We start from the raw sequence: 17,090 nt of genomic DNA, 5'->3' as shown, positions 1-17,090 counted from the left end.
GTTACAAACAAAACAGAAACAAATGGTTAGAGATAGATGGAGGTTAAGTTAGAAATAGAACAGTAAAGTGAGGAGCAAAAGGAAGAAAGACAGTGGAAAGAAATGACAAAACCATACCAAAAAAAAAGACAGGAGCCACAGTGGGGGAAGGAAGGGCAGGGGGTATCTTTATTAAGGGTGACTCAACTTTATTAAAGGAATGTTTTTATTCATACATCAGCAAAATACATGGAAACAGTGTATACAAATGCAAGTGCAGATACAATCCAAAGACGAACTGGTAAAAGTCTAGTTTACATACAGAGCAATACAGGGCAATGCAGCAGCTAAAGCAAATGCAATACAGCAAAATAATACAGCAGTTAATGCAAATGCAATACAGAGCAATACAAGACATATTAACACAAGATGATAACCTTGCTCTATTTTCATTACAGGCTGATTTATTGTTACAGGACACCAAAGCAACAAAAGCACACAGAAAACAACACTCAGCTACCATTAACACCCCCTTCACATTACACACAAACTCACCATCGCTGCCATCACAACTGCTAAATTACACCCCAGCAATCATTGCTCCCCGGGAACGTGGTTCCCGGAAGCCTCAAAAAATATCCTCCTGCCTGACGAAAACCCCGGTCCGTGGATGGTCCGCGGCCAAACTTTGGCGATGAACGTCGCCTCGCTGACCAACCGGGACCGGGGAAAAAAAAACCCAGCCGGGGGGAAAAAAAAAAAAACCCCCCGGCTGGGGATTTTTTATTCTAAATTTAAAAATGAGTTGAAAAACCTGAAAAGCAAAAGTCATACAAGGTTACAACTCTAGAACCCTTCAACACACACACACACTTCCTTCAGCTTACACACAAACCCACGCTAAATCACACCTCGACTGCTCTGCTAACCCTCGGCACGCGCTCACGCCCCTCCTCGGGAACGTGGTTCCCGGGAGCCTCCAAAAAATCCTCCTGCCTGACGAAAACCCCGGTCCCTGGAGGGTCCGCGCCCAAACTTTGGCGATGAACGTCGCCTCGCTGACCAACCGGGACCGGGGAAAAAAAACCCAGCCGGGGGGAAAAAAAAAAAAAACCCCCGGCTGGGGATTTTTTATTCTAAATTTAAAAATGAGTTGAAAAACCTGAAAAGCAAAAGTCATACAAGGTTACAACCCTAGAACCCTTCAACACACACACACACTTCCTTCAGCTTACACACAAACCCACGCTAAATCTCACCTCGACTGCTCTGCTAACCCTCGGCACGCGCTCACGCCCCTCCTCGGGAACGTGGTTCCCGGGAGCCTCCAAAAAATCCTCCTGCCTGACGAAAACCCCGGTCCCTGGAGGGTCCGCGCCCAAACTTTGGCGATGAACGTCGCCTCGCTGACCGACCGGGACCGGGGAAAAAAAAACCCAGCCGGGGGGGAAAAAAAAAAACCCCCCGGCTGGGGATTTTTTATTCTAAATTTAAAAATGAGTTGAAAAACCTGAAAAGCAAAAGTCACACACACAAGGTTAAATCCAGTCACCATGCGCTCACACACACAGACAGACACGTGCTGTCACTCACGCTCTTCCCGCTTACGGGCTTGGTGTGGCCCTTACTCGAGACGCTGAAGAACGCGGTTCCACGCTTCTTCTGGCTGCCGCTCCTTGACGTCAAATGGTAGATTCGGGGGAAATCGGTAGCCTCGGGGACCTGTGAGACGACAGGAAGTGGTCAATAACTGGCTATCTGACAGCTAGGACTTGTCCCTGCTCTGACCAATAAATTTTCTACCCAAAACCCCATTAAAGACAAATGAACAGTAAAGTTTTTATAACTCTTCTACCTAACTGTGACTACATGCCAGGGCAGGGCACCTCCAAGCATAAGTGGTACAGTGTAAGTACATACAGTATAAGCCAACATAGGTACACGCAGCGTAAGTACATACAGTACAAGTACATACAGTATAAACCAGCATAGGCACACACAATATAAGTACATACAGTATAAGCCAACATAGGTACACACAGCGTAAGTACATACAGTACAAGTACATACAGTATAAACCAGCATAGGCACACACAATATAAGTACATACAGTATATGCCAACGTAGGTACATGCAATGTAAGCCAGGACTTGAGATAGCTCTCTGGAAGATTAATTCTTGAGACCTATACCCCTTGGGAGGATGGAACCTATAAACTCCTGCAGTCACGTGAGGAGGGTGTAAGACGCTCCCTCGGGAAGTCCAAGAGAATGGCGTGGAAAAAAAGGCACTACCAAAGCCGGTAGTGAGAAGGAAGACGGATGAGAACATCTTGTCCCTTTGAGACATTCCTGTCTCAAAGAGTAAAAATGTAAAGATGCTGGAATAAGGGATATCCGGAAAGGAACGTGACTAGAATATGGCCTACGTGGCACGGAATAGTGCCGATAAAGCGTCGAGACGTAACAAGGGCCTATAACATGGAAGACGACACACACGGACTACATAACACGGACACGGACAACATAACATAGACACAGATGACATAACACAGAGATGAGTGGCAACTGCCTGGCACTGTCCCCTTAGGGACCAGAGATTCCTAGTGCAAGGTGAGCCAGAGGCGGATGATGCCAAAGGAAAGGAAGCCCTAGGACGAGAGCACGTGATGATGAAACGGAACTCGACAAAAGAAGTTACTGCCACAGCAGTTAAGAGGATGCTCGAGAGGCTCGGCGAGCCTAGAGAAGGAAGCCGACTGCCGGGTGATCGTGGCCGTAGCTCCGGACGTGAAGGCGAGCTCCTCGGGGGAAAGATCCCTGACGATGTCGAGTCGAGGGAGGCAGACGACGCAAAGTACGCGAAGATGTGGAGACGGGTCGGAACTGCCCTGCCCGGCAAAGGCTCTGGCGAGGCTGAGGGGAAACCCTCTCCCTTTACTTCCAGAGAGCCCACCCCGCTACAGACCTCTCCGCTAAGCTGACATCAAATTGCCTCCTGTGATAGTAAAGGCTATTCCCCTTCTCCCAACCACTGGCCCCGACACTTAGCTTTTGGAAGAGGAGTGGACAAAATCCATCCTCGGTCGGACGTGGACGTTGAGATGGTCTCCGTGTGTGCCTCGGTGCTGCCGTTTCCAAGCTTGGGCTACGAGCCTCCTCAGGGTACCTAAGGCAAAACAGAAAACCTGACTATTGCCCTCAAAAACAGTAATCCCCGGGACTCCTCTGCACCGCTGCCCCGGCTCACCTCAAATCTTGATTTGACTCCAAAGGGTGCCCGGAAGATACCTGCAAAGAGAAAAGGGACACGCTTAGCATGCTGCTGTATAACGCTCACCTATGGGTCAGCCTGCCTAAACTCCGACTCACCTGCCCTCCTCTGTTCCTTGGCGTGCCTAGGGCAGCAACAGCACCTGCAAAGAAACAAAGCAGAAAAGCATGCTGACATACTGTGAAAACACAACCTCCCAAATCTGACAAGGATGCCACACTGATACCTTAAGCTCTCACCCACCTGGCATAGGCATGCTCGGCCAGGAGAGATGGCAAGAGGACAACCTAAAATAAAAAAAACAAGAGGAGATGCTTAGAGCTGCACCAAAACTGAGACCTCAGCCATAACAACTGCTTCTGAACGCTATTCAATGCTCACCTCGCCCACTCGGCCTTGACTGCTGCTCTCGGCCTTGACTTCCTAAAAAGAGAGACAACGAACAATGCTGTAACGGCCACCATTTATGCTTCCTCTGCAGAGAAAAACAGTGACTGACCTGCTCGGGGCAATCCCCTCACCCGGGATGGGGGCTCTGCCCTGGATTTTGTCCTTCTGCAGCTAAAAGAAAGTTAGGACAAAAGTCAAAGGGCTGCAGGATAACTTAAGAGCTCCAGATATCTTGTGTCCATCTACAAATCCCACCTAGAGTCCAACTACACCCCACATTACAAACTTCAAGTCCACAGGACTTCTCCTATTGCACCAGGCTATGCGGCAGGGCAGAGCAGCTCCGGCACAAATGTGTGCAGACACCCGTGACACGGGACAGACGGGACGTGACAGACAACGGGGACACAACACGGACAGAAATCCCCTGGCAAGGAAAATGGCTGCGAGGACTGAGAGAATGCAAAAGGAGATGACCGAGGAGAGACTGATGGTGAGCTGATGAGGCTCAGAGAAACCTGGAGGAAGAAGATGCTAACCGAATGATTTATTCCAAGAACTGCAAAGATGGATGCCCAAGAATCCTACGGCCAGAAGCCTCTACCTGCCCTCACGTTCTTTCAAGTCCTAGTCCGCCATAATGGATCCTGGCGGGGCACAGCTGTCCATACAGCTCAGAACAAGACCTGAAAAGACATCCGACCGGATGCTTCTAAAGAGACAAGAGAGTCTGATGCCTGTCTGAGCTCCTGAGGCAAAAGTTCTATGGCCTGGCTGCCAGGCCGAGGAATGCAGAGATCGCAGATGCTAACAATGATGCCAGGGTTTCTGACAGGCCCCTCCAAGACCTAAGGTAAAGGACATGACATATGCAAACAACACATAAAACACAAAAGACAAGTGACACGATACACACCGGGACTGCTCTGCCCTGCGCACCTCAGCACTGTGATCAAAAGTCAGGCTTTGCTTTTATGGGGCCTAAGGGGCCGCTTCATGGACACCCCCATCTCCAAAGGAGACTCAAAAATCCCTCCTGGTGGGTCCCTACCCTGCGCCCCGCTTTCATCCCCTCTGTGGGCTGTAGCCCTCTACTTATCTCTTGGACATCTGGGAATGCAGGTCCGTGTCAGGTGCAAAAGAAGGCAGCCTCAACATCTGGGAAGTTCCTGCTGGCACTGTTGTTCAACAACTCCCTCTTGTTTCTTAGTCAGCTACATGAAAGAAATGCAAATATTAATGCATGATCAATGCAGCACACTGGCCAAAACCCAACAATTCTGCCACTCACCGTTCTCCTAAGAATGCCCGGCTCCTGGGGCCGCACTCCGAGGCTGATGAAAAAACAGGAACGGATGCTTAGAGTTGCAGCGGAAAGTGAGACTTGAGCAATAACAACTGCTTCTGTACCCTACTCAATGCTCACCTTGCCCACCTCACCTTGACTGCTGATATCCAGCTTTACTTCCTAAAAAGAAAAAGAACAGAGCTGTAACAGAGTCACACTTTACACTCCCCCTGCAGAGACAAATGGTGACTGACCTGCTCGGGGGAACCTCCTCACCCGGCATGGGTGGATGGATTTTGCCCTGGATTTTATCCTTCTGCGTCTGAAAGAAAGTGAGCACAAAAGTCAAAGGGCTGCGGGATAACTTCACAGCTCCAAACATCCTCTGTCTATTTAGGAATATCATCTAGAGTCTGGCAGCACCCCACAAACTGCAAGTCCCTGGGACTTGTCCTGTTGCAGCAGGCTATGCGGCAGGGCAGGGCAGAGCGGCTCCGGCACAAATATGTGCGGACACCCGTGACACGGAACGTGACAAACAGGGGGACAAACAACACAACACATCAGGCTTGTGGTGAGGGTCTCGAGGGGAAAAGGCAAAAGGGACCCCAAAGACACACTAGGTAACACAGTACACCGGACAACACTATGTGGACCGGAACTGTTCTGCGCTGCCCGCCTGAAAGCTGCCATCAAAAGTAGAGCCTCTCCCTCTAGCTGTCCTAAGAGGCCCCTTGGAGAAGATTACTTTTCCCTCTGCTAATTTTTAAATCTGTCCCAGGAACTCCCAACCCAGTACTCTCCCATCATCCCATCTCCAGGCCGTGGCCCTGACTTATCTTTCGGATGATCGGTGATGTGGATCCACATGGCACCTGAAATGAGTCTGCCTTGGAGGGCCCCGTGATGGCCTGTTAGCCTCTCGGTCAGCTACAATAAAGAAAACCAAAACCAAAGTATGAGTACAGAGTTATGTGGGCCAAATCCCAGCGAGTCAGCTACTTGCCCTCTCCTGAGTGTGCCTGGCTCCTTCAGGCTCCAGCTTCATCCTGATTCTAAGGCTGTGCCCGTTATTATGAGTGGCACCTGGGTAAGAGAAAGGCAAAGTTAAATGGCATTCCTGTGAGTGCAGTGGATGACCTTGTGTGCTGCAAGACGTGTGAATGCCTCTGCTCGGCTTCTAAAAGGCCTGGGGTGGGGGGCTCAAATAAACCCCCTTTCTCACCCTGCTGCCTTCAAAACCACCCCCCCAACAATAACTCCTAACCGGATACCCGCTCACCCTCCCTCTCCTAGTCACAATCCTCAACTCACCTGAAGCCTCAATCTCAAACATCATCTTGGATACTGGGCAGATTCCCAGATTCCTCTTGTGACATGATGAATCTGCTGAAAAAAGCATTGTAGTTGACACAACCTGGAGCCTCTGGAAGCTGTGCTCTTCCTAAAAAAAATACAAAACAAAATAAGAACAAAACAGGAAATTACAAATGCACTTTACCACCCCTAAACACAAAACCCAAAACTGTGAACTTAAATACTCCCTGTATTCTATGCTGTTTTCTTCACAGTATCTTCAAAGCCTCTGTTGCTTTAGATGCCCGGAAACACCTACTGAAAACAAGCTGAGATAAGCTGAAAGAGCCTCTTACCTGAAATGAGAAGGGAGCTCTTATCCTAGGACATCCCAGAGAGGGAATGAACCCCCTCAGCAAAAGCTGGGGTTAATATACCCCTGATGGTGCCCGCCTCTCGTTCCCATGGCACCCAGGAAAAGGGAGGGGGCTGATCCCACTGGGCATAAAAGCCCTCAGAGAAGCTACAGCTGTTTGGCTCCTCTGACTCAAATTCAAGGGGAGCAAAGGGCTTGTTATAGAAGAAAACTCTTCTGAAAAATAACAGCGCTTTGTTTTTTGCAACAACTACTCGGAGTAAAAGGGCAGAAAACTGGTAAGAAATATAACTTTCTGTTTAGGCAGCATAACTAGATAAATTGGCTAATTTGCTGTGACCTTACATAATTATTCCTTAGTGGCTATTAAGTACTACTTCATGTGTGACTGAGCCCGGTGGAGAAGAATGCTTATGATATGAATCGTCTAAGTCTCCTTGGGACCTCTAATTAGGCCTATCTACATTATAAGTAAAAATAAGAAAAATAAAAGCTTCCCAGGCAGTGTAAGGGTTAAGTGCATGCCAGGCTCACCCTGCTCTGAGATACTTGGTCCTATGGCACAGAAAGAAGGGCCCTGAAATGTAGTTTTAAACCCTTAAAATGCTGAAAAAGGCAGAACTTCCTTCCATTGCACCCCTTAAACAGAGGAAATGGGGCAGCTACCTCTACTGAAACTAATACAATGGCAAATAAATAGCTTCTGCCCTTTAATTTACTCTCCTTAAGTACTGGGAAAAGAAGGGTTTTTCTCACTTTAAATCTCTCCAGTGATGAAAAAAAGAGGGATTTTTCCCTCAGTTCAAATTCTTATGGAGGGATAGCTGGGCTTCTCCCTCAATTTAGGCCTCAGGACAACAAAAAGGGGGCGGCTACCCTTAATTCAAACCCATAAGAAACATTGTCAAGGTTTTCCCCTTCTACTTAAACTGGAAAATAATCGAAAATGAGGACTCCCTGTCAATTAAAACCCCTAACAGCATAGAAAAGGCAGGGATTCTTTCAACTGAGACCATTAAAATTGCAGGGGAAGCAGAGTCCCTCCCAGTTTGAACACAAAAAAATAAAGGAAAAGGAAGCTTTTTCCCTTTTTTCTAAAACCTTTTTCTCCTAATAACTCCTCTCCTTTCTGGGAGTGCTGTGGAGGGTCTGGGGGCTCTGGGGAGGGACTGGCACAGTAAAAGGGGAAAGTTGAAAGCTCTCTCCTGGAACCCCAAATGCTGCCTGGCCTGCTCAGATGCTGCCCCTTGGCAAAAGGGCTCTTCCCTTGGCATTTTCTCAAAGTGATGCTCCGTGCCCAGGTGGGTCTGGCTGCTCCCTAGTCCATGCTGGATGCTCCGACCGTAGTTCCTGGAGGGACCCTTGGGATGCCCCTATTAGCCCCTCTGGAGTAGCAGCTCCCTGTGCGGGTGTGCCTGGGTAACCCTCTGAAAGCAGCTGGGCACACGGGGGGCTGCTAGACCTTGGAGTGGGCTTGAGGTGAAGAAAGGTCCTGTGAGGAGTTCCTTCCCCTGCACAGACCTTCGTCTGCCCCTTAAACCATGGGGTGCCAGACTTTCCTTTCTAAGGAAATTAACGGTCTTTCCTCTCTGTGTGCCCGTGGCCGAAACTGCGATTCGGCCTCCAAAACCGCAGAGAACGATTTCTCACGGACCGCGGCTGCCGACGCCAAGAACTCTTGCCGCCCTTGGAGTGCCGCGTGCCTCCTGCGAACGGACGTCGACGCGCAGCGGGGGTGAGTTTGGCTTTACGGGGAAGAGGGCCGGCGCAGGATTTCTCCGGGAGCAAAGCTGCCCCCGCCGAGAACTCGGGCTGCCTGGCAGCGCCGAGCTCCTCCTGCAAACTGGCATCGGGAGACGCAGGGGGTGAGATTTCTGTGCAGAAGTTCTCCCAGACCAAAGCTGACAGCATCTAACCCTAACCACAACAACTTAGCTGGGTCTAAAACTTACAACCTTCGGACTGGCAGCGTGGGACCCGACCTGCTGTGCCGCCGCTGGCCCCTTGCTAAAGCATTCCACTGCAGTCCTAAAACTCTGCCTTTTCTGAGGGTGTTTTCTCTGACCCTGACCATAATCCTCCAAATATGCTAAAGACTCATAAAATGGCTTTGAAAAAGCCCCAACAATACCCTAAGTAGTCCGAGAAAAGTCCCTTCCAAAATCTCCCAAATACCTTTAAAAGTCCTGGAAAAAAAGCCTCACAAAGACATGCTCAGTCTCTGAACTCTACCTCTCGCTGTCTAGCCCACAGATGTCGTCCCTACCTTTTTGCAGTGGGTCTGTTGTCCTCTGAGGGTTCTGTCATTGTCCTGCTGTGTGAGGGTTGCGGTCTGGTCTCGCTGTTAGGGTTGCTGTGTTGTGCTGCTGTTGGGGGAAAAGGCTGTTTTCAGGGGGGCTGCTTCGGCTGAGGTTAGGGCTGGGGTGAGGGGTGGTACAGCTGTACCGTGCACCCCTGATCTCCAGTGGACTGTCCAGCCCTCAAGCCCTGTCCCTTTACCCCTCAACTGGTCCCTCTGCCCCCCAGCCCTCAGCTCCTGTGTGTCACCCTTGACCCCTCTCCTTTGCCCCTCAGCCCCCAGCTTCTCTGTGTCACCCTACAGCTGCCCCTGCCACCCTCAGCATCTCTGTGTGTCACCCGCTGTCCCCTCTCCCTCTTCCTCCCTCAGCTCCCAGCCTCTGTCACCCTCAAGCCCCCACAGTGCCCCTCAAGCTGCCCCTCAGCCTCCATGTGTTGTGCCATGAAAAGACCCTAAAAAAACCTAAAAATTCCCTGAAAACCTCCTGATCTTCAAAATGTCCTAAAAACTCCATGAAAACCTAAAAACAGCCTCAGAATGCTGTTAGAATACACTGGAAATATCTTACTTTTAAAAAACCCCTAAAAATCCCCAAAGAACCTTTAGAAATTCCTAAATATACCCCTAATAGTCCAAAAAGAGCTCAAAAAATACCCCAAAAATCCTTAAAATGCCCTGATAAGACCCTAAAAAAGCCTAAAAATTTCCTCAAAAACCCTAAAAATACCCTAGCCCTAAAAAGTTCTCCACATACCCTCAATAGTCCTAAAAAACCCCCAAGAACACCCAAATCCCCCCCCAAACAATTCTTAAAAGTACTAAGAAAGCCCTTAAAATACCCTAACAAAATCTTTTAAAAGCCCTGAAAAAGCCCTAAAAGTATCCTAAACATTACCAGAAAATTCCTGGAAAACTCCTCCAAAAAAGCCCTAAAACATCCTTTTAAAGCCATGAGAAAAACCCTTAAAAAAACCCTAAAAAACTGCTCAGCCCCCAACTCCTATCTGTCACTCTCTAGACCACAAACATCATTGCTACCTTTTCATTACGGTTGCTGCCTGCAGCTGCTGGGAGAGTTCTGGGGCTGTCCCAGCGTTGGGGTTACTGCCTTGTGCTGCTGTTGGGGAAAACTGGGGTCCTAGGGGTGCTCTTTAGGGTGACCTTGGGGTTGGGTTGAGGGCTGCTGCACCTGTACCCTGACCCTACCTGGTACCCTGTGTCCTTTGTACCCCTAACCCTCGGTGTGAGCTCTCCATCTGTCAAGCCTCCCCCTCCTTGCCCCTCAGCCCGCAATGTCTGCGTGCCACCCCGAGACCTCTGACATTGTCCCTTGGCCCCCTGGCCTCCACCGTGCACTCTCCACCTGGTTAGGGGTGGTGTGAGGGCTGGTTCACCTGTCACGCTCAAGCAGCCCCCACTTTGCCCCTCAAGGCATCTGCTCCCTCTCACCCTTTTCTTGTCACCCTCAAGCTCCCCGCTCTCAGCCTCTCAGCATCTCTGTGCCACCCTGGAGCCCCCCAGTTGCTCCTAAAGCCCCCTTCTGCCTCTCAGCTCCCCCCATCCTCTGTGTCACCCTCCAGCCCCCTCCCCTCAGCCCGCAGCCCCTTGTGACACCCTGCAGCCCACAGACGTTGTCCCTGCCTGTCTCGCCTGGGTGTTGTCCTGCTGCGAGAGCTGCGCCGTCCTCCAAGGGTTCGGGCTTCTGCGTGCTGCTGGAGGGGACTCACGGGTGGGCGGTGGGTGAAGTAACGGATGGAGCGGGAAGTGTGGTGAGACGGGTTAAGGGCGGAGTGAGGGATGGAGCAAGGGCGGGCTGGAAAATAGAGTAGGGTTAGGAGCGGAGAAGGGGACGCAGCAGTAGGGGGCTGAGGTGAGGAGGTGAGTGTTAGGAGGAGGCGTAACTCCGTAACTCCAAGACCGAGTCTGCAGCCAACAAGAACTCTGAGTGACCTGGGAGCAGTGAACGTCTTTGGCAAACTGATGTAAGGAAACTGGGGTGATGAGTTTTGTTTCCCGTGGAAAAGGGGTGGCATTTGTGTCCGTGGGCCTGCACCCTGCCCAGGACCTTTGATCTCGAGTGGGCTGCCACCTCCTAAAATTCCAAACATCGCACGTGAGACAGGGGGTTGCAAATTTTACTTGGGGTAGAAACTGGATTTAGCTGAAGTCTGCTGGTGAAACTTGTGTAGTCTGTTAATCGGTGTGCTTACAAAAAGGCCTGCAGAGAGAAAAAAGGAAGTTCAAGGATTCTGTGGGAAAAAGAGAATCTGGGTTACGACCGAGTGCGCAGCCTCGTCCCTGTGTGAGTAAAAGTTTGAGGTTTTGCCGGCAGCATCGCCGAGTGCTGAGGGGTCCCCTGGTCAATAGGGCAACTCGGGAGGGTTTGCTTCAGGCTTTGCTTGTGAAAGGTGTGAGAAAAGCAAGCAGCTCTGAAGCAGATGAGCCCCCTCTTGCCTGTTGAAGTGTTGGATAAATCAAAGATAAACCTCAAGGTCCCTTCCCACCCAAACCATTCCGTGATTCTTTGCCCTGGAGGCAAGGGTGCACCTGTCACCGCATTTCTCTTCACAGAGAAAAGCAAGGCACAATTCTTCCCAAGAATATTTCTGGGATTCACGTTCTCTGAACCTCAGAGGAAGTAAAATCAATTCTTATCTCATTTACTGTGCCTGTGTTTGTGCCGAAGTAGAATGCAGCGTGGAGATTGTTTACCCAAAGTGATGGTGTTTTGTTTCCTTGGCCTGTCAGGGCCAAGTGTGTGTGCGTGTCGGGTCTGTTGGGTGACGGTCATGAGTTGTGTGCAGGGTTGAGTACTTGGCAGATTCGGTTTAGTTGTAATGTAATATAGTATAATAAAGCAATTAATTAGCCTTCTGATAAGGCAGAATGCAGATTGGAAATATTTGCACATATGATATTAAAGGACATGTGAACCACCTTTCTGTGAGACAAAGACACAAGACTCGGCCCATCCCTAACTTAGGACACAGCTAAAAAATAATAGATAAAATAATTTTTAACCTATTTTTGAAGAACTCTCTAAAACTAATGGCAGATGATATAGCTATTTTATCTGGCAAGCTTCCGTGCAAAATTTCCTGCTGATGCTGCCTCGGACGGATGGAGATTTGGGAGGAGGGGGAAGAACAAAGTGCCACGGGGCTTTATTGGATGAGCCTTGAAAGGTTTCTGCAAGCTTCTATTGCAAGGTTGATGAACTTTGTGTTTGTTAACGGCAGTTTTGCTCAGTGTTTTAACCCTGCTTTATCTCCTGTGGTCCAGATGACACATTCGCACATCTTTAGAAAATTCAGTGGGATGCTCTTCAAACAACATGTGACTTTGCACCAGTGAGGGCAGAAACTTGATGGTTTTACCTCAATCTATAGTTTTTCAATATTGCTATAGAAAGTGCTTTTCTGTGAAATGTCTACTTTGGTTAGATCATGCAAATTTAGTGCTGGCTGCTACTTCCATAAGATGAAGAGTAAGAATAACTCAGGAATGTTTCATCATTTGTCTCTGCACTGGTCAGAAATGGTAATTTGAGCTCAAATCTGTAGAAATTTAGCAAAAGAAGTTGGACACTCAGAGGATAAAAATAGAAAAAAATGCATTGGAAGGATTTTTCCTGCTAGTGAGTGAGTTTCTACCTGTAGGAGCATCGGGGGGTAGCACGGTCGGGACGGATGGAGATGAGAAGTCATATTGCTATAAGCTGGGTGATATGGGGTAACCTTTAAATGAGGGCCATCTTCTCCTAAGAAATGAAAGAAGTAACAGGTATCCATAGTTAATGAGCCTAGGATTTCTAGCTCTTGAAGGTCAGATTTATCAGCTTTAGAATTATCAATATAAGTTTGGTGTTTCCGGCTGGGAGTTGGAGATACGTGATGATCATCATATGGCCAACATTTATCAGGAGTAACATTATCAAGACCCTTTGGGAAAGGTACTCCAACTAGACAGGTTGAAAAAGGTTTGTCAGGGCTTGTGTCAGATAGACGGATGGTATCGGAGCCTGCAGACCTGGCTAAAGCAACCCAGACATTAGTCTTTGGTTGATTTACAGGTAAAGCTTCTGTTTGTGCTGCCTGTGCGACTGCTTGCGCTGTTTGAGCTGTAAGAGCCCTTTCAATTTTTTCTCCTAGAGTTTTTCCAAGTTCATTTGCCTGGATAATTGCCACTTGCTGTGGACTCCCAATTTTGTTACAGGCATCTATCATTTCAGGCACTGTGGGTTTTTCTTTTCCTAGGGCTTTGATAACTCTTTTACATTGTGCATTGCCATTATTTTCAATAATGTCCCGTATCATTATTGGGCGAGCTATATCATCGCCGCATTGTCTTTCTGCTCCTTGCGTTACCCGCCCCACAAATGTGGTAAATGGTTCAGACAAGTCTTGCCTAATCATATTATAGGCTTTTTCAAAACTTCTTGCAGGCTGAATTTGCAAAAAGACTCTGCGAGCCATCTTTTTAATGTCATCTAACGCTGTTTTGGGTAAATTCACTCGATTATCACTCTGATCATCAGGAGGGTCACCAGTCAGCTTAGACATGACAAGGGTACGAAGGTCTGCATCGGTACTTTGTCTATAAGTGGCTAGTACCCCTGTAAGCAGTCTTTTCCATTTGAGTTCCCATAGCATATATTGTGAGTCTGTGAGAATTATACTAGCAAGATTTTTACAGTCATTTGGGGTGAGTGTACGTCCTTCCAGGACTATCCTTTTCAGCAGTTGCTTAAAATATGGGGAGCAGATACAACCGTCCCTTATTGCTTTTCGCAATTCTTTTATCTAATGAGGTGGGATAGCCACCCATGTTCTAGGACAAGCGGCTTGCTCGCTGAATGGCACAGGCATAGCTAGAGGATTTAGACTTTCTTCTTTGCAAATCTGGCCTCTGACTTCATCCTAGTCTGTTAGTTGAAAATTATGAAAAGATTTTTGTGAGTTTTCTAATTTGGGATTAATGCTGATGAATTTTCAGCGTTTAGTGTCTCTTTTTGGGTCAGAAATCTGTCCCAAACACTGGGGGGACTCTGGAGCTGTTTGGGAACAGTTCTTTTTCGAAATTCTTTTGTATTGGATCAAAGGGTTGGCATTTGCAGGGTAAAGACCCTGGAAATAATTTGGCAGATCAGGAAGCTAAGGATGCAGCAGAAAATGGAGCTGAAAGAGTTAATATTAACTCCAAATGAGGAAAAATTGGAAATTCCAAAGTTTAGGGAAGAAAAAAAAAAAAAAAGGCGAATTAAAACAAGATAGGTGGCGAAAAAGATAAATGGGGGAAATAGAAACATCTTGATGGAAGACAGATAATAAAATGCTTACTAGGGAATAGCAGAGGACATGTATCAAAACGCCCAGTGGGATACTCAGGCTTTGTGTGATCATTTTTTTAAAGGAACTATGGATGCATTGCGATTTTTGGAGTAGAAAAACAAGTAACTGAAAGATGTATAATTTGCCAAAGGATAAATAAAAGGGTGGTGAGAAAAACAACATGAGAAGGTCGTGAGTTAACTCGTCGACCATTTCAAAGTATCCAAGCAGAAGTTTGCTTTGGTAAACTCTGGATTTATTTGTAAAAACCGTTTAATCCAGGAAAAAAAAAAGGATATACCACATGCTGGGCAGGAGGGAGATTGTAAGAAAATAACATTTTTAAAGGCAATAAAAGAAAAACGGTGAAAGTATAAGGCTGGGAACGAAATATTACCTCATCCATTCCTGTTTGTTCCTCCACTCGTTCGCGGCTGCCCCAGCCCCTGTGCCGGCTCCGGCACAGTCCGTCTGTCCCGGTCCGTCTGTCCCGGTCCGTCTGTCCCGGTCCGTCTGTCCCGGTCCGTCTGTCCCGGTCCCGGCCGCCTGGCCCGTGGCCGCTCCGCTGGCCGTGCCGGCGGAAGGGGCGGGGGGTCCGTCCTGCCGTGTGCACCGTGGGTACCGCGCTGACCGCACCGAGGGGGGGTCCCGTCTGTCCCATCCCCGGCTGCCCTGACTCTGCTCGGCTCCCGCCGCTGCAGCCGGGGTCAGTCCCGGCTTTGTCTCTGCCGGATCAGCTGCCGTGAGCCACGTGGGGCCGATCCACGCTGCAGCTCGGTCTGCACCGGAACAGCCCCTGGGGCGGTCCCGGCTGCAGACCCCGCCTTTGGAGGACCGAGACCCTGAGCTGTGCCGAGTTCCGCCGTCCCGCCCTGAGCTCCGTTCCCTTGGTAACCACAGCTACAGGCTGCTCGGGGGAGCTCTCTAAAGGAATCACCTTATCAAAACACTAAAAGTTCAGGTAAAAGAAAGCCCTCTCCTGATTCTTCCTAAAAATACGGGAGAAAAGCTATAGAAGATAAAAATCCAAAAAGAATGGGATAAAGGGATTAGTCTATTTCCATTAAAAGAGGCTCCCATAGGAGGGGGCGGACCAGGGTTTGTAAATGCTCCTTTGACTTCGTCTGAGGTCTGAAATTTTAAGAAATAAATAAAAGGGATATTTGGAGGATCCCGTAGGCATAGCTGAACAATTAGACCAATTTTTAGGTTCAAACATTTATACTTCAGAAGAGATGTGGTCTGTAATGAAAATAATATTTTTCTCAGGAAGAAAGGCAATTAATCAGAGCAGCTGAAATAAAAGCTTAGGAAAAAAGATAATCTACGGGGACCCCCAGAGAAGACAAAATGCCAACTGTACCTCCTGAGTGGGGTAAAAATAACGAGGAGGGGAGTAAACACATGAATAATTATTGTAATTACATAATCAAAGGAATAAATGCGACAGCATATCAAAGGCGAAATGCAGGGAAAAAAAAAAAGGGTTTTTAAGGGACAGCTTTTCGAGGGGAAAGAAGAAACTGCAACTAAATGGATAAACAAACTTAAGAGAAATAGGAAAATGGTCCTAAGTAAGCAGAAGATCTGAAAATCTTTAAAGAGATGGGCACAGAGGAGGAATAGGGAGGTCATAAGCTCTAATTTTCTGGGGGGAACAAATACCATCTGGAGCCTGTGATAACTTTAAAAGTGGGTCCCCAAGAAGAAGAATTGGAATTTGTAATAGACACAGGGGCAGAGAGAACCTGCCTGTTAAATATTCCAAAAAGTTATAGTGTGAGCAAACATATAGTGAAAGTAACAGGGGCAAAGAGAGAAAGTTTTATATTTCTGGTCATTAAAGATGTAGTAATTGAGGGAAGAAACTAGAATTTGGATGGGAGATGTCTTATTGGTCCCAGGGGCAGGTAGCAATTTATTGGGAAGAGTCTTACAAGTGCAATTAAGAATAGGAGTTATATCAGAAAATGGGAAAATGACAGCTAGAGTTTTAAAATTATTTAAAAGAGGATGAATTAAAAAAAAACAACAAAGAAGTTTGAGGTGGGGAAGGAAATAGGGGAAGATTAAATATCGACCCCATAAGGGTTACAATTGAGAGAGAAGATTGTCCCGTACATGTACGTCAGTATCCTGGATCTTTAGAAGGACGGGAAGGTTTGAAGCCGGTAATAGAAGGACTAATAAAAGATGGGGCATTAGAACCTTGTATGTCTCCTCATAATATCCCTATTCCCCCAATAAAGTCTGATGGGAGTTATAGACTAGTACAAGATTTAAGGGAGGTTAGTAAAAGAACTCAGACTCACTACCCAGTGGTAAAATATCTTAGACACTTAATAAATAGAAGTAGCTAGAAAACCAACCATGAGAAAATTGCTAGAATTTTATTCATTCTCCCTCCCTCTTCAAAGAGAGAGATCAGAAAATTACCTAGATTATTGAAATATTATAGATTGAGGGGTACACACAAGTAGCAAAATTTGTGTATGAAAAAAACGGACAGAAGGAGATTATATAAAACAGACCAAAGAAGATATTGTTAAATTAAAAGAGTTAAGCTAAAACTAGCCTAAGTACCAGCTTTAAGCTTACCTTTGTTAGAAAAGTCATTTATCATTTATACATAAATACAGAAAATGGAGTACCTCATAAAATTTTAATTCAAGGCTAAGGAAGAATAAAAAAATATCTATTAGCTCATATATCAAAGATGTTGGACTCAGTAAGCCACAGCTAGCCAGTAGGTATTTAACAGCTACTGCAATCCTAGTAAAAGAAAGTTGTAAGCTTACTTTTGGAAGTAATTTAGTTAGGTTCAGTTCATACTGTCTGAAGTGTGTTGAATCAAAAAAA

General features: G+C 47.3%; 1 long non-coding RNA gene across 1 annotated transcript; it reads right to left on the bottom strand.

Moving 5' to 3' along the window:
* Window positions 1-141: 141 nt before the first annotated feature.
* On the bottom strand, window positions 142-6,366 carry LOC129046955 (uncharacterized). The gene is made up of 10 exons (XR_008508864.1): window positions 6,245-6,366; window positions 5,185-6,016; window positions 5,069-5,110; window positions 4,934-4,976; window positions 3,752-4,856; window positions 3,634-3,675; window positions 3,496-3,539; window positions 3,351-3,394; window positions 3,229-3,269; window positions 142-3,147 (listed from the first exon to the last, which is right to left on the bottom strand). It is a non-coding gene; the product is annotated as an uncharacterized LOC129046955 (long non-coding RNA).
* Window positions 6,367-17,090: the final 10,724 nt, after the last annotated feature.

Source organism: Molothrus ater, chromosome 27 (assembly GCF_012460135.2).
Source record: "Molothrus ater isolate BHLD 08-10-18 breed brown headed cowbird chromosome 27, BPBGC_Mater_1.1, whole genome shotgun sequence".
Classification (NCBI taxonomy): Eukaryota; Metazoa; Chordata; class Aves; order Passeriformes; family Icteridae; genus Molothrus; species Molothrus ater.
This window is presented reverse-complemented; position numbering and strand designations above follow the sequence as displayed.